General features: G+C 37.5%; 1 protein-coding gene across 1 annotated transcript in view; it reads right to left on the reverse strand.

The window, feature by feature from the left end:
• Nucleotides 1-23,053, reverse strand: part of IL1RAPL2 (interleukin 1 receptor accessory protein like 2) — a 1,111,506-nt gene that overhangs the window by 132,430 nt on the left and 956,023 nt on the right. The gene's annotated exons all lie outside the window — the stretch shown is intronic.

The following is a 23,053-nucleotide window of genomic DNA, read 5'->3' on the forward strand; positions in this document are numbered from 1 at the left end:
CATAATCCCATATTTCTTGGAGGCTTTGTTCATTTCTTTTCACTCTTTTGTCTATAGTCTTGCCTTCTAGTTTTATTTCATTGAGTTGATCTTCAATCTGATATCCTTTCTTCTGCTTGGTCAATTCGGCTATTGAAACTTGTGTATGCTTTGCGAAGTTCTCTTGCTGTGTTTTTCAGCTCAATCAAGTCATTTATATTCTTCTCTAAGCTGTTTATTCTAGTTAGCATTTCATGTAACCTTTTTTCTAGGTTCTTAGTTTTTTGCATTGGGTTAGCACATGTTCTTTTAGCTCTGAGAAGTTTGTTATTACTCACTTTCTGAAGCCTGTTTCTGTCAATTCATCAGATTCATTCTCCATCCAAATTTGATCCTAGCTGGTGATGAGTTGTGATCCTTTGGAGGAATAGAGGTGTTCTGGTTTTTGGTGTTTTCATTCTTTTTGCACTGGTTTCTTCCCATCTTAGTGGCTTTATCTACCTGTGGTCTTTGTAGTTGGTGACTTTCTGATGGGTTCTCTGAGTGGATGTCCTTTTTGTTGATGATGAAGTTATTTCTTTCTGTTTCTTAGTTTTCCTTCTAACAGCCAGCCCCCTCTGCTGCAGGACTGCTGGAGGTCCCCTCCAGACCCTGCTTGCCTAGGGATTACCCACAGGGGCTGCAGAACAGTAAGAGTTGCTGCCGTTTTTTTCTTCTGTTATCTTTGTCCCAGAAGGGTACCTGCCAGATGTCAGCCTGAGCTCTCCTTTATGAGATGACTCTTTGGGTATTCAGGGGTTGGGAAGCTCCTTGAGGAGATAGTCTGTCCCTTATAGGTGCTCAGGTGCTGTGCTGGGAGCTCTGTTGTTCCTGCAGAACTGCTGGGAAGGTACTTTAAGTCTTCTGCAGCAGAACTCATAACCGGCTCTTTTCCCAGGTGCTCTGTCCTAGGAAGGTCAGCTTTATTTATAAGTTCCTGTCATGCTGCTGCCTTTTTTCATAGATGCCCTGCCCTGCACAGAGTAGTCTAGTCACAGTCTGCTGTAGGCTCTGCCCAGCTGCTGTGTGAACTGCCTCTGTAGTGGCGGACTGCCTCAGTAGTGGTGGTCGCCCTTCCCCTCACTGAGCTGGATCATCCTGGGTCCAGCTGCACTTGCAAAACTCTCAATCCAGAGCATTTCAGATTGCTTGTTTTGTGGGGGTGGTACCCGCTGAGCCTGATCGCCTGGCTCCCTGTCTCTGCCCCATCCCTTTCAGTTGAATGGGCAGCTCTGTCTCCGAGGTGTTCCAGGAAACAGTTGAAATGGCCACCCAGATTTGTGCGAGTTTCTGTGAGCCAACCCGGCACCGGCTGAAACTGCCATGCTGAAAACTTGTGGTGATTTTCAGCCCAGGAATCTCCTGGTCTGTGAGCAGTGAAAATTTGGAAATGTGGTGGGCACTCACCCTCTGCATTTTTCTTGCTGGGAACTGCACTCCAGAGATGGTTCTATTCAGCCATCTTGGATCCTCCCCACCATTACTTCTTTAAGAAAGTCTACATCTCTGCCTCTCAACCCAATCCCTCAATAGGTGAGATGTGCTTCTACTGTGTTCTCATAGCATCTCATGCTTAGCTCTGTTATAGTCCTTGTTGAATATCAAGCTTCTCTAGTTATGTTTCTGGTTTCCACTATTAATAGATAGTGAGATCCCCAGACAAGGGCTGCATCTTGTTCTTCTTGTGCCCCTTACCTAGCAGAGTGCCTTGCATAGAGAATATTTGCTGAATGAATAAATGAATAAACAAAGGAACTCATATATTTTATTTAAAAATGAATTGTTAGATCCCATATTCTAATCAGCAAATGTTTTGAAATTTATTCAGCCAATAAAAAATGTTAGGCCACTGGGAAAATAGATTTTCTTGAGTTGATATGTTGACCCACAAAAGTCCTTCATTTGTACTTGAGAGCTTTTTTTGCCGATTAGAATATGGAATCTCTCTCTAAATGGACACACACACACACACACACACACACACACACACACACATAAATTTGTTTACCTTAATGATCAATCCTTGCATTAGTTTTTAAAAACTTTTGGGACTTCTTGGCAAATATCTTGTTAGTTAACCCCAGTCTTTTTGGTCACATCTGTGTACAATGTAAACAAATGCTCTCAGCAGTTTAATATTCAAACATAAAACTCTGTACTACAGGATCCTCTTGAAACTGGGCCTCAATGGATATGGGTATTTTGAGCCTGTTGCAACATTATTTGTAACTACCACATGAGAGAAAATAGACTGAAATAGCAAGAAAATTCCTGTCATGGCTCATACAGAGATGGAAGAAGGATCCTGGGGTAGGTGTCTGGAAGTAAATCTGTGACTGGTCCATGCTGATGGTAGGCATTCCTGAGAAGCTAGGCCACAAACCTTTCTGCTCATTAATTTTTTTTCAAGTGAGTTATTGCCTCTAATTCAAATTCCCAAGAGAAACTTCAATGAGTTTAGACATGATTTATATCAACAGTAACGATTACTAAATTTCCCTCCTATACATTTCACAAAACATAAGCAATTCTTACAGTCTTCAGCTAGATAGAAAACATGACAGATAGATATAGATAAACAGAAAGATAGATAGATAGATAGATAGATAGATAGATAGATAGATACATAGATACATAGATAGATAGATAGACAGAGATGTGGATTTTTCACAGAATATCTTTGGAGTTTTAGTAGATATTAACATAAATAATGGTAAGAGGCAGACTCCAAGTCTGACATGACTCGACTGGCTGTAATGAGAAACCAGTCATCCCACAGAGGACCATGAAAAATAGGATACCATAGAGTACTTGTCGTTTCTGCCAATAGACTTCATGTCTTGGCATTTAAAATTCATGGTGTGTGTGTGTGTGTGTGTGTGTGTGTGTCTTTTGTTTCCTTTTTACTTTCGTTCTTTTTTGGAGCAGGGAGAAAAGGAAAGGTAAGAGGAGTAGCCTAGTAAGGGGATTTTAGTTGGTAAAAATGAAGCTGAGAATTGATAGTTATTCTAAAATAAAGATGAGGAGTGATGCTTATTTGTTTAAAGGTAAATGAAATTATAAAAGTAAAACCTTTTTATGGAGAGAAATTAATACCAGTTTTCTACAAGTGTTCATCATTTTTAGGCCCTCTATTTTTATAAAGTATTATCTTTAATTTGAAGCACAGAGCTCTTCTGCTTTCAGATGTGTTCTAGATCATCTATTACTTACCCTTTTAGAATTTCTATTTTCAGTATCTTCTTAACGGTGACATTCTGAATGCTGCACAAATGTCTACATCTTACTTGTACCTGATTTCACAAGAGCAAGGATTTAGCTTGGCTCTGTATAGAAAATGCCCAGTGGTGAGTTATGTAGTTGTGTACCATGCAATATGGTGAGTTCCTGATGGTTTTAGGTAAGGATTAAAAACTATACAATAATGGTATAAGATCAATTTAAGAAGTAATTATTTTCAAATAGTAAATTGATATGGCATGGAGATATGCAGAGTGACTTAAAATTTGAAATATTTACTGACTTTTCTCCCAAGCACAACCTGACAATATCCATACTGGGTCTTAGTATGTAATACCAAACTGGTTACAACTTAATACTAACTGGGAAATACTTAAATAAAAAAAACAAAAAAAAGGCTCCTGTAATAGAACTTATATTTCTACTTGGTTCCTCTATGGCTAAATTATTACACGTTCTATGTGCCAGATAAGATTTAGAGATGAAATACCAATTTGATCATTAATGTAATTTTTTTCTATTCTTTTTCTACTGGGCATAACTCCTGGATGATTCTGAACAAAGAATAAGAAAAAAATATATAACCCAGGTCAACATAAAAGCCTGAGTTGGATCAAGTGAATCCCAGCATATGAATAAAAGAACTCTGTTCCTTTCAGAATAAAGTTCCCACAAATGTACAAAATTCCTGGTACCAAAACTGATTTTTTTCATTTTTTAACAAGATTTAACTCAATTGCAATTTAATTTTCTCCAACAGTTTTAATTATCTAGGATTTTAGTGCCTTCTTTTTCCTTTTCCCTTGAATAGCCATATTCGAAGGGGTGGTTCCTTTCAAATGCTTTCATATTGATTAGAATTATGAATCTTCCACACCATTAAAGGAATCTCTAAAAAAGGAGTCATTTCTTGGTGCAAGAACGAACTTTCAATGTTGCAGGGCTAATGTGAATCTAAGGTCACCTGAAGGTCAGAGAGTAAAATCATAGAATTTTTGAAGTAAAATATTTTCTTCCTCCTCAGACTGGTAAAGCATCCAGAATAAATGGCTTTCTCTTTCCCCCCTCAAATTGTCTTTAATAAGCATGTGGTCTTTTATGAACAACCTATCTGCCCAGACAGCAAGAATAACATCAAACAATCAAGTAAAAAAAGAAAAGAAAACAAGAAACTTTAAAAATCTTCCATAATGTCTTCTAGTACTGCCAGTCTCAGTGTTTTATCTATATGATGCTCTTCCTTATGTCTAACCATAGTCTTTCCTGCTTCAATGTATGGTTATTCCCTTTTGTTTAAAAAACGGAAAATGAGAGGTTAATCTAAAAGGCAATTTGTTCAAGCTGAGTCTTTGCTATAGTATGTCTGAGTCTGCAAATGAATGGAGATGGGGGTGCCAAATGAATTGATACTAAGAACAGACAATTGCCATTCAGATTTTCTTCATAGGCTCAGTGTAATGCCTGGACAGAGAAATGCAACAGAATGTGTCTGATCAGACTAAGGGAGTCATTTCAAAATTTCCTCCATAAAATTTAAATTTAGTTTTTGATTTCCTAGAGTGACTATTCCAGATGGGCCAAGTGACTCAGATAAAATAGAAACTGACCTAAAATCAGTCTTCCAGCTTCAAGGGAAGGAGAAATAGAGCTTGGTTGAGCTTGTTTTTCATTTCTAAATGTCTCTGCACTGAGGTGAGATGTATTCACTGCCCTTTTCATATGGAAAAAGACCCACAAATAAAGATTGAAACAACACAAGATGAGTGGTGTATATGCAGAGAGAAGACTTCCTTCCCAGCAGGCAAAAAGATCTAATAGGGAGGTAGCTATACCTTCCTTTCTTTTTCTAGCCCCTCTCCACTTTCCCTTTCCACTTTCTTACCTTCGCAACCCTGGAAAAGAGAAGGCTATTCATTCAGATTGTAATTTGAAACCTATAGCCCTCATCTGCTCCTCTGACCCAATAACCCAGAGGTTAGATTTAGAGCCATTGTATACTCTGTCCTCCACAGAATTTCTCGGCTCAGTGACCTTGATGTCCAACACTGAGGATGAAGCCAGGGTAGTGATTTGCAGCTGTTGCCTGTAATGTGACACCTGGGGGAATTCCTGGTCCTTTTTGCAGATCCCTATAAAAGCAACAGAGCAAGGTCAAAACTCATCTCAGATATCGCCTCCTTTGGGAAGCCTTCCCTGAACCCTGCCCACTGCCTCCTTAGGCAGTGTAACACTATTTCATGGTTTTTACCTCAATCACAGCATTCATCAAGCTGTGTTATACTGTGTTGATTTCTTTGCCTCATCCACTAGGCTGTGAGATCTTTGGGGATGTAAACTCTGTCTTTTATCTCTGTATCCCCAATGTGTAGCACAGAGCCTGGCATATAACTGACTTTCAGTAAATGTTTGCTGAGTGAATGACAATTTCACACTAACATCTGTCTGTATCTAAGGGTTATCTGGGGTGAGAGGTTGTAAATTTTGTCTCTGTTTCCAACTTTTCTTTGAAAATTCAACTATCAGAGAGATATAACATATTATTATCTAATACCCTGGCACCTTAATTTATTAGTTACTTATAATTCCTAATTAATTATATTTAGTGTTTTAGTCATCTCACATTTTTAATATTATATTTTTATGATAAAAGTCCATATAATATATACCAAGTATAATAAGTAATTATACTTAGTCAACTAAGGTGCTCACTGAATCAGACACATTTTGATGAGATCAGGGAGAGGAGAAAAGGTTAAGAAAATAAGTTACCTAATAAAAGTCTTCTTTCTAATTTGAACCTTCCCCCTTGTCCTCTTAATCTTATTCCTCCTTTCTCTGCCACATTCCTGTTCCATAAATTATGCCCTTTCTCCCTCTCCACTGGGTACTCTTCAGTCAACAATAGGTTCATTCCTCCACTATTAAAAGAAATGTCCCTTGACTCTTCTATCCACTCAGGCTACCCACCCCCACTGTTTACCTTTCTTTGCTACTCCCTCTAAACTATAGAAAGAATAATATGATATCCATAACATCTACTATCTTACCACCCACTCATTTCACAATCATTCTAACATCTGTCCTCTCCCTTTTAGTAAATCTGTGCTCTCTGACTCTTACCCTTATTACTCTGCAGAAACCTCTCTCTCAAGGGTGACCTCTTGGTCAATAAAAATGCAATGGAAATAGATCTTAGAGATAAGAGTTAAACAGGTTTAGGTTTAAGTCCAGGTTGTGCTTCTTAACTAGCTATGAGGTCTTGATCAAGTTTTTTAACTTCTATAAATTTTAGTTTCCTCATCATTAAAATTGGGAAAATAACAGTCCCTACCTCACAAATGGTACTGAAGATTAAGTAGACAATTGCTGTAAAGTGCTTAGCAGAGTACCAAAAGCATAGAAAGTGATAAATAGCTGGTAGCAAGTTAGCATACCATAAGCCCTGATTCTTTTCAATTTTTATGCCATTGACTAAACTAGGAAGTAAACACCTTCTTCTGGAACCCTGACCTTCCATGGCATCCAACATACTGTCAATCTCTGGTTTTCTTAACATTCTAACTGTGTTGTTTACATTTACATGGTTGATAGCTGATGGCTCTTCCTCTTCTTACCGTATCAGTATGATCATGTCCTAAAGTTCTGCTCTTGGCCTATTCGCACTTTCTCAATGAAGATGAAAATATTTGTGGAAATTCAGGAGCAAGGTTATTGCATGTCTAGAGCCATGCTCATCACCTTTCCTTCTAAACTGGTTTTCCTCCTTACTTGGCTTTTTCTGTCACTAGCACCACAAATTTGGCTTTGCTCCAGGGAAACTATACCATTTGCAATCCTCTAAACATGCCACATGTGCTTTACAACCTGCACAGTTTTCCTTGTATTGGTCCTTTTTTCCTTCCTGTTAAAATTCAACACATTCTTCAACGACCATCTTAAATATTACCTCTTTTGTGAAGTCTTTATCAACACAGGCTCTGGAATAATTCTAGTTTTGCTACTTTCTAGCTGTGTGATTATGGGAAAATTACTAAATTTCTCAGCTTCAGTTTCCTCACACAGAACATGAGGATAATCATGATCCCTAACTGATAACGTTTGTATGAGTATTAAATTAAATAAGAAAATTCTTATAAAAGTGCTTTACATGTCATCTGACATATAATAAGCCTCAGTAGGGAAAGGCACGGTGGCTCACACCTGTAATCTCAGCAGTTTGGGAAGCCAAGGCAGGTGGATCACGAGGTCAGGAAATCGAGACAATCCTGGCTAACACGGTGAAACCCCGTCTCTACTAAAAACACAAAAAAAATTAGCCGGTCGTGGTGGCACGTGCCTGTAGTCCCAGCTACTTGGGAAGCTGAGGCCGGAGAATCACTTGAACCCGGGAGGCGGAGGTTGCAGCGAGCTGAGGTCGTGCCACTGCACTCCAGCCTGGGCAACAGAGTGAGACTGCATCTCAAAAAAATAAATCAATAAGTAAAATTTAAAAAAATAAGCCTCAATAGATAATAGTAATAATTACCATTAGTGTTACTACTATTGTGACTACTAGTGACATATCTTCTTCACTTGGAACTCCAGAGCAATTAAGTTCTGCCTCTTTTATTGCATTTTTAACTCTAACTTTTGTAAGGATTATTATGTACATACTTAACATCTGTCATTAACCCCCTCCAAGTATTAGAATATTAGGATAATAACCATTTCTGATTTATCTGACTGTGTAGGGGCTCAATATGTTTTTGTTGAATTTAAGTATATCAAATCCTATTTGACAAAGGGACAATCCTGCTTTTTCCTTTTGGCATTGTTCTTTGTTTTCTCCTGTTTTATTTGGTTTCCAGAGAAGCAGTAGCTATTAGTGTAAGAATGTAAGGCACTTCATTGTAATATTTTCTTTCTACATTTGAATAGATTCTGGCACCTCTTTGCTTGGTTTCTCATGGCAAATTGTTTACTTAGGGATTGTGTTGACTGGAGGTAAGTGGGCAGGGGCTTAGCCTTAGAGTTAATGAGAGCAATTGTAGGCCTGATTTTTAGGATGGGAAAACATACCTTTTCTTTTTGTACTCTTTTCAGATACTATCACTTATCTTTCTCTTTTTGAACTAAGAAAGTCAGTCAATATGAATCATTGATTTATTACAATGTACAGACACTTAGACACTGAATGGCAAATAAGGGGAGTAGAAGACACAGTCTCAGCCCTGAAATGAGCTCAGTTGAGATCCATAACCTTTTTCCTTAGCTGTCAGGGAGAACATTAAAAGATGAAGGAAAGGAAAGATAATCAGAGTAAAAAAGACTTCCATTGGTGGCATTCTTAGAGTCCAATCTAGGCAAAATCATAAAACAAAGGTATCAGTTATGTATTCATATATTTGCCCCCGATCTCTCCATGTGACTCCTTGCATGAACCTCTTCAGGTGCTGGGTACCAAATGTTTTCTCCCTAGGCTCAAATAGAAAACCAAGTATATACCTCTCATTCACACTTAGGGATAAATCACTAAGAACCGCTCAGGGAGTTTCAGTGGGTGTATGAGTATGTATATATATATATGTACATTATATTATATAAACACTAATCAAAACTTTGATGGTGAGATTTTAAGCATTAACCAATAGTGGAAGCAGTGTGAGAACGCTTAGAGGATAAGGAAGGTTTCCTAGGGCTTTTAAGTCCACATCACATAGGTTAACTCCTCTGCCTACATATAAAGCCTACACTAGTAAACCTGCTGTCAAGTAGGTATAAGGCTCAATAACAAAACTATGAGTGTTGACCTTTTATTTTGAAATTTCAAGACTCAAGCAGTTGTTTCTGTATTTATGTTCCTTGAAGATCAATAAATAAGGGTGGTAAATTAGTATACAATTAGACAAACTCAACAAAGATAATTATGTATCACTTTGGGTTTATTGTATCTCCATTGGGAAAAAAATAAAGCAAAGAACAATAATCAAAAATCATCTTAAGTAAGAACTTATGGATTTATGAATGGTCCTTCTCTAATAGGTCTATAACATGCTGTATAACCTAGCTAAATTAGCTCTTGGTTGCTCCCTTTATCTACAAGGTCTCTTGATCTAAATGCCTATATGACAGTAAAGAAATGTTTACCAAGGAATGAAACAGTAAAAATGGGAATGTAGAAGCAGCATCTCAAGGCTCAATGCACTTGATCTATCTTCATGCTTGGCCTAAAGCCCATATTTCACTTTTCTCTCTGAGAGTGGGGAGAGGAAGTTTCCCTAACTGGGAGGAGAGTGAAATGAATTAATGGTGTACCTTCACACATGAGCATTAAGAAAAAGTTATTTGCTAATTTCCTTTCCTCTAGGCAGCAAGGAAAAGAAACTGGGTTTTGTTTAAAAACTTACACAACTTGGTATGGCTGAAACTCCCCTCATTGAGAACTGGCATGCATGATTAGATTTGTGTAGGATGTTGGCTTTCCCAGTTAAGCAAGTTGACCACCTCGATTTGTTATATTTGGAGTCATTTCCCCAATAATGAGTTTTACACAAGTTAAATTACATGGCCTCAGTGAAGGCACATTATAATGAAAGGTTAGAAGAGCATACAGCCTATCAGAACTCTAGTATTAAAACTTCTGTTCTATTCAGCAGAAATAAAACTGAGCTAACATCTTGTTTAAGATTTGGAATCATTTCCTAAAAGTGAGATGTCTGTATGGGGGCAAACCAGAAGAGTGATTGCTGCCAAGAATTGTTATAGAATGTGTTCCTCTAACTCCTTGCTCCACCACCTTCAATAAAAAATGACAACTTTGACTTTCCTCTTGAGGCTGTCAACAAGTCTCATTCAATACTGATAGAATAGGAACATTAAAGAAATCTATAGTCTCTCAAGCAGACCAAATTCTGAGTCCCCATGTCAATGTCAAACTCTGTCAGCTGTCAAAAGACAAAATGTCTTATTCCCAGAAACATATGGAAGCCTAGAAGAGTGATTCACCCATTACATTTAACTAAAAAGAGTTTATTGGCCAATTTGCACAACATCCAGCCCTAGATTCAGTGGAGAATATAAAAGCATATGGCAGGGCCTTTCATCTCAGAGAGTTTATGAGGATCACATGGGGACATCCTGAATGTCAGGGTCCAGTGACTTCTTTAGTTCTTTGTGACTGTCAGCGAGTTAAGCCATAGTGAGTTTAGACAGGCATAAGACATAGGCAGAAAAGAAAAAAAAATGGGAAAGGAATAAGAGAGGACCAGGGAGAGTAAGGGAAGACAAAGGAAAGATTGTATGAGAATGAAAGAAAAGAATAAGATACAAAAGAGGAAGGTGTGAGGGAGCACTAGTTCAGAGGAGGAAAGACTGTTCTGGGGACCTAAATTTTAGGTTGTCTCCCTTGTTTAATTAGTATCCACACTGATTTTAAAACTGCTGGATTCCTTAAGTCAAAAGCAAGGATCCACAGGTAGATTTATTGTGGTTTCATGCTAAGGCAAGTGAAGGAAGGAAAAAGGACAAGGATTTTTGATATGCTTGAATTATTTCCTATCGTTCACACCTATCGTAATATGAAGACCATAGAAGTGCCAAACCTTGCACTGAGACTGGATCTTGCCTTCTCATTTCATAAGGCATTGAAACTTGAATTGTGCCAGGTCATATTGCCTTTTAGAGAGAAGCTACATTTCCAGTCAGTAGGTGACTAGACTACTATATTGCCCCTTGCAGAAGCAAAGGCTGGGTTTGTTTGTTTATTCATCTCTGAAAATGGATTCAGGATGCTGGTAGAAAGATGAGTTGTTTTCTGAGAAAATTAGAGACTGTCAGGGCAGCATGCCCTTGCCATTTCTCTCCATTTGCTGTGAAGAAGGACCAGATGGGATAATGGATGGTTGGGGTGTTTATATCTGTTGAATATGCCAAATCTGAATTCTTGGGAATTAGTGCTATTCAGCTTTAACCCTTTGGCTGGGCTATTCATTTCACCAGATGTACCAGATGTACTGACTAAATATATCTTCACTTCTCTGGCATCTCCTATTTGCCTGAAAATGTTCCCTCACTTATAATGTATTATTTTAAAGGATACTGTAGACACATTTCAAAGGATAGTTGTGGAATGCATCACTTTCTTTCTCCCTATCACAATTAGCTTTATGTGCAAAAGGGCTATGTAAATTCCCTGGCTGATTTTCTGAAGATTGAAATTTTCTTTAAGGAATTCTTACCCCACAACTGGATCAGGTCCCTGCATGAAATCCTACCATATTCAGATTCCATTCTTAAATTCCAGATGATGAAGGTGAAAGAGCCTCAAGTCATTTATAATCATGGAATTGCAGAGAGGGAACTTGCAACTATTTAGTTATCCTCATTACTTTTAAAATGAGGAAACCTAGATCCAGATAGGACATAGGATTTACCCAAAATCGTATAGCAATTTATGGTAGAAGTAGGGCCTCTGACTTGAACAGAAGTGAATAAATAGGACAAAAAAATGGGTCATACTTAATATCTCTGTTTTTTTAAAGTGATTTATTCTTCTCATACTTCACCTTTTAATTTATTGACACTTACTCAATTGACACTTAATTCTTATTTTCCATACCACTTTCATTTTTTCCCCTAAAACCCAAATGAATAATCGGTTCTCCACTTCCTTGAAAAGTTTTAAGGGCACTGATCGAATTTTCAACATTTTGTTTTCCCTAGCAACTTTCACTATTTGCATATAACTCTGGCAATTACATGAAGAAGGAACATCCTTTAGTTTTTCTTTTTTTTTTAAAGCTCTGAATTTGAAGCCAGACAGATTCAATTAGCATCTTAGCACTGATGCTTACTAGCAATGTGTCCTTGAGTAAGTTATTTGCCACATTGGAACCTCACTTCTACATCTATAAAATTGAATGACCAGTGATAATGAGTATTTTTTCATATGTTTCTTGGCCTCATAAATGTCTTCCTTTGAAAAGTGTCTGTTTATATCCTTTGCCCACTTTTTGATGGGGATGTTTGTTTTTTTCTTATAAATCTGCTTTAGTTCTTTGTAGATTCTGGATATTAGCCCTTTGTCAGATGGGTAGCTTGAGAAAATTTTTTCCCATTCTGTTGGTGGTTCACTCTAATGATTGTTTCTTTTGCTGTGCAGAAGTTCTTCAGTCTAATTAGATCCCATTTGTCTATATTGGCTTTTGTTGCCATTGCTTTTGGTGTTTTAGTCATGAAGTCCTTGTCTATGCCTATGTCCTGAATGGTGTTGCCTAGGTTTTCTTCTAGGGATTTTGTGTTGTTAGGTCTTATGTTTAAATCTTTAATCCATCTGAAGTTTATTTTTGTGTAAGGTGTTAGGAAGGGGTCCAGTTTCGGCTTTCTGCACATGGCTAGCCAGTTTTCCCAACACCATTTATTATACAGGGAATCCTTTACCCATTGCTTGTTTTTGTCAGGTTTGACAAACATCAGATGGTTGTAGATGTGTGGTGTTACTTCCAAGGCCTCTGTTCTGTTCCATTGTTCTATATCTCTGTTTTGGTACCAGTTCCATGCTGTTTTGATTACTGTAGCCTTGTAGTATAGTTTGAAGTCAGGTAGCATGACGCCTCCATCACTGGTCATTAGAGAAATGCAAATAAAAACCACATTGAGATACCATCTCACGCCAGTTAGAATGGCGATCATTAAAAAATCTGGAGACAATGTGGAGATGCTGGAGAGGATGTGCAGAAATAGGAACACTTTTAGACTGTTTGTGGGAGTGTAGGTTAGTTCAACCATTGTGGAAGACAGTGTGGTGATTCCTCAAGGATCTAGAACTAGAAATACCATTTGACCCAGCAATCCCATTACTGGGTATATACCCAAAGAATTATAAGTAGTTTCTATTATAAAGACACATGCACACGTATGTTCATTGTGGCACTGTTTACAATAGCAGAGACCTGGAACCAAACCAAATGCCCATCAGTGATAGACTGAGACAAGGAAAATGTGGCACATATACATCATGGAATGATATACAGCCATAAAAAAGGATGAGTTCATGTCCTTTGCTGGGACATGGATGAATCTGGACATCATTATTCTCAGCAAACTGACACAAGAACAGAAAACCAAACTCTGCATGTTCTCATTCATAGGTGGGTATTGAACAATAAGAACACATGGACACAGGGAGGGGAACAACACACACTGGGGACTGTTGCAGGGTGGGGGGCTAGGGGAAGGATAGGGAGGGGTGGGGAAGTTAGGGAAGGATAACATTGGGACAAATGCCTGTGATGGGGGCATGGAGGCAGCAAACCACCATGGTATGTGTGTACCTATGAAACAATCCTGCAAGTTCTGCACATGTACCCCAAAACTTAAAGTACAATTAAAAAAACTGAATGAATAATTTTATCTAACTTTGGGGTTGTTGTGATAATTGAAGTAATACATATTGATTGCCTCGTAGGTTGCCTGCACTAGTAAGTACTCAATAAATGGTGGCCGTTTATATTACTGAATAAAAGTGTGAGTGAATACTTGAATGCTAGAGAGGTTTCCTCTCAACAGAAAGCTCACAGGGAGGGGGTAAACAGAGGGCAAACAGGGGAAACTGAATTGCTTCCCAAAATCCCTTTGGGTTTGAGTTTGAGTTTGGATTGCTTTTTTGATTTACTGTTGGCTTAAAACCAATCTCTAGAATATTCTGAAATTGTCAGAGCTGAAAGGGCTTTAGAAGTCACTTTGTTCAAATCTCTCACTTTACACAGTTGGAAAGTGAGGCTGAAAGGTAAACTGAATTCACCTGGATCACAAACCTAGTTGAAGTAGGAACATAATTTGAGTCTCAAAGGATTCCTTTCCAGTACTCTTTCACTATAATTCAATGCCTGCTTTCATAAGGCACATCTGATTTCAAGCATCAGCACGCGCGCGCGCACACACACACACACACACACACACACACACACACAAACATACTCCAAAGCCCACTACATCATTTGGGCATTATCTAGCATTTTGGATTAGCCATTCCTCTGCTCCATTTCTTTAGCATGAATAATCAAGCAGATGGATGACATAATTTAGGGGAAAACATGAAGATTTAATTCTTAAGGGGTGTGTGTATGATACATGTGTTTATGTGTTTTTTTCTGTGTGTGTGTGTGTGTGTGTGTGTTTATCCTTGTGTACATGCTCAGTGAATGAAATGTATGGAAGAGAAACATAGAAACTATAACAGAAGACTGAAAGCAAGTTAATCAACTCAAAAGCAAACTGCTGTGGCAAGTTGGCTTTATGGAGTGAGAGAGAGTAGTACCTTGGATTACTTCTTGTCTTTGAGAAAAGGGAATAGGCAGTGGAAACTGAATGGGAAGAAGGGACGTTTTACCTTCTTGAGTTTTTTTTGAAAAGTCACTAATCTCTTCTACACTAATCTCTTATTCTGTCTCCTTGACACAAAATTGCAACTGTCATATAATCAAATAGCCATTTCAAAGGATCAAAGATAAACAAAAGAGTATGACAGCAGGGTGAAGGTATCTTAAAACAAGGTTCAATAAATACTTTTGTAAGTTGGCCAGATCAGGCATACAAGGATAAGGAGACCTGGCAACAGGGAGCCTACTGCTTCTAAGCCCACTGGTTAGTCTCATCAAGACCTGGGCTGTTTTCCAAAATGTAGTGTAGAAAAAAAAATTGAATTGAAAGCTATACATAGTTAGATAAGCTGGTCTTTCACTGTCTTTGAGCAATTCTACAACTCTCTAAACTGTAGAAAACTGAGAGCAATGCAGAGTAATTCTTGTCCACAGACATGTAAACTTTGAGTAGATGTTCAATCCTCTGCTCAACTTTTTTTTTTTTTTTTTTTTTTTTTTTGAGATGGAGTCTCATTCTGTTGCCCAGGCTGGAGTGCAGTGGCACAATCTCAGCTCACTGCACCCTCTGCCTCCTGGGTTCAAGTGATTCGCCTGCCACAGCTTCCCGAGTAGCTGGGACTACAAGCATGTGCCACCATGCCCAGCTAATTTTTGTATTTTTAGTAGAGATGAGGTTTTACCATGTTGGCCATGCTAGTCTCAAACTCGTGACCTCAAGTGATCCAACTGCCTCAGCCTCCGAAAGTACTGGGATTACAGGGATGAGCCACCATGCCTGGCCCCCTGCTCAACTTTGAAGGAAGCCAGTTTGCCTCCATTTACACATTCATTTCAATCATTCTAATTTATAAATATACCTTTCTTTTTTCTAGGGAAGTCTCCCTTTGACTATTTATAATACCCCACAAGTTTCCTCATTATTGAGTTAAACAAAATTTTAAGTGTTTATTCATTTTTATGTCTGTATGACAGTCTTAATTTTACAAATTTTTTTGTAAAATTATCTTTTAACAACAGCCATGACAAAGATACCAAGGCCCCTGTCTCTTAGGTATAGGGACAACATACAGAGCAGATAGAAGATTCTAAAAGTTAGGAAGGATTTGGCAAGTCATGATTTTCCCAAGCTTCGTTGACTAATCTCTTTGTTGAGCTAGAATAAGCAAGCTGGGTCTCTATGTTCTTGAAATGGGTAAACCACCAATGTACTATGACATAAAAGCAGCTCCCCCAGGGCAGCCTGCAAGTCTATTTGCAAAAGGGGCAAAAGGTACACTTAGCACCTGGAGAATGCTCCTCCCATCCCCACCTCACCTCACTCCCTCCATCTCCAGACACACAAGCTCCAGCAGAATAAAGGAATTCCACTGATAGGGTCTCGCCTGAACAGAGAAGCAAATTTTCACAGAGATTCTGTACTCGATGGTTTCAGCAATTTAGGTGTCATTCCCGAACCTGCCATATGTAGAATGGCTAAAGAAAGCTGACTTTGTGAAGCCACCCAGCTTCCTTAATTATGAGTGGGATTCCGGGATGCATGCTCAGCATACACCTTTAGGCCTATTCACAACCAAGGCACAAAATGAAGTGATAAAACTGTTTTCATTAGGCTCAGGGATAGATCTGATATCAAATGGTGACTGGCACAACTTCATGGCAGTTAGAGATCAACTTTCTGACATTTCACAAATTTTTAGTAACAAAATAAATTCTTAAGGAATGGAAAGGGAACTTCAATTTGAAAGTAGATGAGGTATGGTAGGTAGGGATAGGGGAAATGAGAGTTGGCAGAGTGAGACAGGGAAACATTTTAGTATCTGTGGCTCAAAGGTCAATTTCTAAAAACTCCCATCTATATTTCCTAGCTGAAAGCAGCACTGCCTGACACAATACTGCATTGAGATTCCAAAAATATAAATTCTCACCTTCTCTCTGTCAGTGGTTACTGTGTGACTTCAGGCTAGTCACTTAACTTCTCTGTAATTTTTTATTTTACTTGTATAATAGAGTTATATTTGTAAAATAGATAATGGTTTTTCTGAATTGGAAATAATCTATAATCATAATAAAAGAATGATATTCATTAGAAGATAATATCTAAATATAAGCCATTATGACTATGTAATATTGTTTTGTTGTTTGGTAAAGCAATAAATGCAAGTCTGGCCCAAATACAGTTATAAGATTTTCTAAAAGCCATGTAAGCTCCTACTAAAGAAAGTAAGCCTTTTAAAATATAGGACCAGTTTGTTTTTAAATTCAATTCCATTAAAAATGATAATAAATACAGTTTTTAAGATGAATTGAAAAGCTGTTTTCCTGTTATTACTGCACTCGGTTTTCTTGTCCTGCAGATCCCTGGGCCACACCACATACCTACTGAATCAGAATCTCTGAGAGGGGGACCAAAAATCTGCAGTCTATACAATTTCTCCAGGTGTTTCTGATGTACACTGAAGTTGGAGAAATGCTAGGCCAAGAAGAGAGGACTAATTTTAAAAAAAGGTAGAAAATAATATCTCAATGGATTTTAAATTATTAGTTTAGAGAACTTTTCAATTATTTATGTTTTTTTTGAAATCTAATAAAAATTATCACCTTTTTACAATATACATTGTTTGGGTGATGGTTACACTAAAATCCAAGACTTCACCATTGCACAACATAGCCATGTAACAAAATTGCACATGTACCCACTAAATCTATGAAAATTAAAAAAAAAAAAAAACTATCATCTCTTAAATACACTTGCCATTGACCATGTTTATATTTTAAATCTTCCACACAAACCAAAGAGTCTAAAACTTCCATTCATCATACTTAGGAATAAGAAATTCCCTGAAAACCACCATCAGATTTATCTTCATCTGTTTTCCATTTCTCTAGGCTAAAGAGAGAGTTCTGGGTGTGTCAATAAAAGTTCCTTCTGGGACCACTCTGAACTCAGATAATAGATTTACCTCGAAATGGGTTGTTGACCTTCTTCCAACTCATTAATGCCTTACAGCAGCAATCCTCATTTCTCACTCCCCATCAGCTTCTTTCCAAACATACCTTCTTGTGGGATTTCTCTGACATAAAATGTATGTGTATCTCAAAAATTCAAAACACCATTTTCTAAGGTTTATCTAAAAAAAGCAAGGCTTCAAAGAATTTCATTGCATCCCTGTTTTATTCTTACATCAGATTCCTCCTATGCTGAAATGTATACAGTTTTGAGAACCTGTTTGTCTATTATCTTCAGTAATATATGCTTAGTCTACCTGTCTTTAGACCAGCTAAGAATATTACAGCTAATATTTTTAACAAAATTTAAATAAGGCATTCCTAGACCAATGTGCTATAAATTCAGATTAACAAGCATTGGGAGAGATACTGATACATCGAACTTATTTTTCCCTTTTGAGTTATTATGCAGTAGAGAATATTTAAATGAGTCTCTAAGCATCTGTATGTAGGTAGTTTTTAAAAGCCTGAACTGCTGTTTGAATCTGCTAAAACAATGATTTTTTTTTTTCTAATTTTTCCAACTCACCCTGAGCTCTCTTCTCTGAACATATTCAGAGGCAGCTCTGAAGTAAATAGTAGTTTATTGCTGGGGGTCTTTTCACTCTCAACTGTCTGGATGTCAGGCACCTTGAGGGTGGGGACAAATAATGTGATTCTCCTCTATCCCTCATGAGCCCTAGCACAGAGTGGATATTAAGGAAAGACTTGATTGATTGATTGTTCTGAGAAAAATAAGCTCCAAATAAGAATGGGTTCAGCAGTTACAAGATAAAATGCAATTTGTATTCAGTCTGGAAATGTTAGCATGCCTACTAAAGTCAGATACATATAATAAAATCACTAGTTGGTGTGGACACATCCACAGGAAGATTTCATTTCTTCTTCCTCTGTGCTCCCACCAAACACTTGAGTATGCCTTTTAATATAGTTATTTCCACACATATCTGTCATATACTTTGGGCAATGAACTTCTTGAAGATATGGATTATGCTTAGTAATATCTATATCTCCAGGACCTAGCACAGAGCCTGGCACAAAGGGATTAATTAGCATTTTGCTGCATGTATGAATGAATGTCTACATGTGTTATATATGTTTCAAGATTAGCAACCTTTATCAATATTTTTACTAAAAGGTTGAGGATACAAATAGTTTTCAAAGGCTCTTTTCAGATGCTTGTACTATGGTTCCATAAAAATACTATAGAATTGAGGTTAGCAAAACCCAAACAAGATATCTATGTCCAAGTATAATATAACATAAATAAAATAAAATTTGGATGTGAAGGATTAACCAATGGTGACTTTGGTTGAAAGAAAAGAAACACTTGGTTGCATATCATAAATAAATAAATTTATCATTTATTTAGTATCTACTGCCCATAAGGCATTGTGCCAGGTTTTTTCACACATATTAAGTATCTTAATTCTCCTAACCACCCTTTTAGATAAGTATCATTAGTTTCACATTTCAAATGCAGAAACAGAGGCTGAGAGGGTAACTTATTTGTTTAAGGTCACAGATAATTAGTGGCAGAGTTAATCCATAGGTATGAAATCATGCTCTATCTGTGTGACTTCAGAGCTCAACTTTAAGGTTTGATGTTATTGTTATCGGCAGAACAAACTGGCACATGGCTATAATAATCACCAACCCCACTTTCAGTATATAGATTCCAGTCCCATATCTGGAGTGAATGATACTTGTACAAATCACATTGAATAGCCTTTTCTTCAAGACTTATGTATAGATGATCTTTGATTAGAAACAATATCTGGGGAAGACTGGAGGGCACAAAGTAGGCACAAAAGGGCAACCAGAGGTGGGAGTTGTAGATGTAGATAACAGGTTAGTGGTAATATTAATAAGAAGGATTTACCAGCATTTATACACTAATTGTATGTTAGTATATAAGCCTCAGGTGAGTTACATCATCAACTGGTGGAGTCTGGAGTTTCCTTGCTGTATGCTTTTGAGCTGCCTCCTTTCAAGATGCCATCCAAAATATCGACTACAATTCTGCAACATTGTTCTGATTACTCCCAATAGCAGCATCAGTTCAGCACAATCGCCTGGTGCTATATAGCTCCGGCCTAATCTTCTAACTTCATTTAGAGTCATTCTGGTTCCCCTTCACTATTTCTCAATCACACTGGCTGTCTTTTTCTTTTCGGTCCTTGACCAGGTTAAGTTCTTCCTCTCTTCAGGACCTTCAGAATATTTTTAAATTCTTCCCAAATGGTGGATCCCAACATTTTCCTTGGCTAACTTCAACTCACCCTTCTTTGTCTCTGATTTCTTTCCATGGACAAGGCTTTCCTTAGCCACCCACTGGCCCAATTTTAGAATAACTTCCCTGTGCTGTTGTTTCTTATTACATCCTATTATTTTCCTTCAAAATGTCTTAATATTAGTAAGCATATGTGAATTGTTTTGTATATTTGTTTAATGTCTGTCTTTCACCTGGATTCTAGGCTCCATGAAGACAGGCGCTATATCTGTTTGGCCATGACCTATTGTATCCACAATAGATGACGCCATGCCTAATTTGTAGCAGTGCTCAATTAATGTTGGATAAATGAATGGGTCACAATAATTCAGGGAAGGACCTTCACGTGGCCATCAAAGACAGGAGGATTTACTAAGATTCTTCTAGTCTACAAAGTGTCCAAATGAAACCTGATCCCAGAACTGAAAAGAATTGCCCTTATGAGATTATTTGATTACATCTGTAGTATCAGGCCCATATTTAGAATTTTTAAAAACAATTTTTCCATCGAGTTAATTTTTATATAAGGTACACCTTATATAAAGGTATAGGGGTCCAGTTTCAGTTTTCTGCATATGGCTAGCCAGTTTTCCCAACACCATTTATTAAATAAGGAATGCTTTTCCCATTGCTTGTTTTTGTCAGCTTTGTCAAAGATCAGATGATTGTAGATGTGTGGTGTTATTTCTGAGGCCTCTGTTCTGTTCCATTGGTCTACATATGTACCTTAACACCAGTACTATGCTGTTTCAGTTACAGTAGCCTTGTAATATGGTTTGAAGTCAGGTAGCATGATATCTCCAGCTTTGTTCTTTTTGCTTAGAGTTGTCTTGGCTATGTGGGCTCTTTTTTGGTTCCATATGAAATTTCAAGATGGATTAAAGACTTAAATGTAAGACCTAAAACCATAAAAACCCTAGAAGAAAACCTAGGCAACACCATTCAGGACATAGTCATGGGCAAAGACTTCATGACTAAAACAACAAAATGGCAACAATAGCCAAAATTGACAAATGGGATCTAATTAAACTAGAGCTTCTGCACAACAACAGAAACTATCATCAGAGTGAACAGACAACCTACAGAATGGGAGAACATTTTTGCAATCTATCCATGTGACAAAGGGCTAATATCCAGAATCGACAAAGAACCTAAACAAATTTACAAGAAAAAAACAACCACCACCATCAAAAAGGGGGCAAAGGATATGAATAGACACTTCTCAAAAGGAGACGTTTATGCAGCCAACAAGCATATGAAAAAAAGCTCATCATCACTGGTAATTACAGAAATACAAATCAAAACCACAATGAGATGCCATCTCACACCAGTTAGAATGGCGATCATTAAAAAGTCAGGAAACAACAGATGCTGGAGAGGATGTGGAGAAATAAGAACACTTTTACATTATTGGTGGGAGTGTAAATTAGTTGAACCATTGTGGAAGACTGTGGAGATTTCACAAGGATCCAGAACCAAAAATGCCATTTGACTCAGCAATTCCATTACTGGGTATATACACAAAGGATTATAAATCATTCTATTATAAAGACACATGCACACCTATGTTTATTGCAACACTGTTCACAATTGCAAAGAGTTGGAACCAACCCAAATGTCCATCAATGATAGACTGGTTAAAGAAAATGTGGCACATATACACCATGGAATACTATGTAGCCATAAAAAAGAATGAGTTCATGTCCTTTGCAGGGACATGGATGAAGCTGGAAACCATCATTCCCAGCAAAGTAACACAAGAACAGAAATCCAAACACTGCATGTTCTCACTCATAAGTTGGAGTCGAACAATGAGAACACATGGACACAAGGATGGGAACATCATACACTGGGGCCTGTCTGGGGATGTGGGGGCTAGGGGAGGGATAGCATTAGAAGAAATACCTAATGTAGAAGATGGGTTGATGGGTGCAGCAAACCACCATGGAATGTGTATACCTATGTAACAAACCTGCACATTCTGCACATGTACTCAAGAACTTAAAGTATAATAAAAAAAGTTTTTCCATTTTTTCAAATGCATGCATGTATATATGTGTGTGTGTTATCTCATTTAATAAAGGTAGTACAGCATAGTAGTTAAAAGTCAGGACTCTTGGGTCAGACTGCTTGGGTTCAGATACTTGCTCAGTCACTAATTAGTTATGTGGCCTTGAATAAATGTTTTATTCCCTCAACATTCTTTTGTATAAATTGGGAAAATAATAGTAGTAATTACCTCATAGGACTGTTATTAAAATGAAATGAATTAATACGTGTAATACAAGTAGAGTAATGTTTGACCAATAATATTAAAAAAAGTTTGCCTGTCAATTTAATTCTCACAAAATCTCATGAGGTAGAAATAATTTCCTCCATTTTATAGGTCACATAGTAGGAAACCAGTACTTGAACTCAGGTCTACGTAGTTCCAAAGACGGAAGGTTTTAAGACAGACTCACATGAGGGACAGACAAACAGATGAGGGAATTAGAAGTCTGCAAACTTAGCAAGAGATTAGTGGGGGTGAGGGTGGTCATTGGAGAGTGGGCAGTGGTAGATGTATTAAAAAATGTCTATGGTCATCATGTAGAAAAGGATTAGATTTACCCAATATGACTCATGAGAGTCAATGCATTAGCGATGGTTAGTTATAAGGAAGCAGATTTAACCTAACACAGAAATATTTTAAGCCAAACACCTTTTCTAAAAGTCAGCACTTTTCAACAATAAAACAGGCTGCTTTTTAAGAATGAGTTTCCTGTCACTGGACACATTCAGCCTAAATGGCTGTCTGTCATGAATGTTATTGAAAGGATAACTTTATTGGGAGAGAAGCTGGAAGAGATGACCTCAAAGAATCCTATGCACTCTCAGACTCTACAACTGAGAGATAGTAACAGAAATACAACAACGCATACCATTTATAATACCCAGAACCAAAATAACAGAAGACAGAAAAACTCCTGCTAAGAAACACCTTCTAGCTTCTGTCTGACAGCTGCTATATACTTAGTTGTACACTTGCCCACAAGACATGATGCTTGGCATTGGTAGTTTGAAAATCCTAGGCAGTCTCTGATGCTTCCATTATTATTATTAATATTTTTATTGACTTTTAGTTCAGCTCATAAAAATGAGCCTTATTTATTGTGCT

The sequence above is a fragment of the Aotus nancymaae genome, unplaced genomic scaffold, assembly GCF_030222135.1.
Source record: "Aotus nancymaae isolate 86718 unplaced genomic scaffold, 86718_ANA_hifiasm-v0.15.2.pri h1tg000004l, whole genome shotgun sequence".
Taxonomy (NCBI): Eukaryota; Metazoa; Chordata; class Mammalia; order Primates; family Aotidae; genus Aotus; species Aotus nancymaae.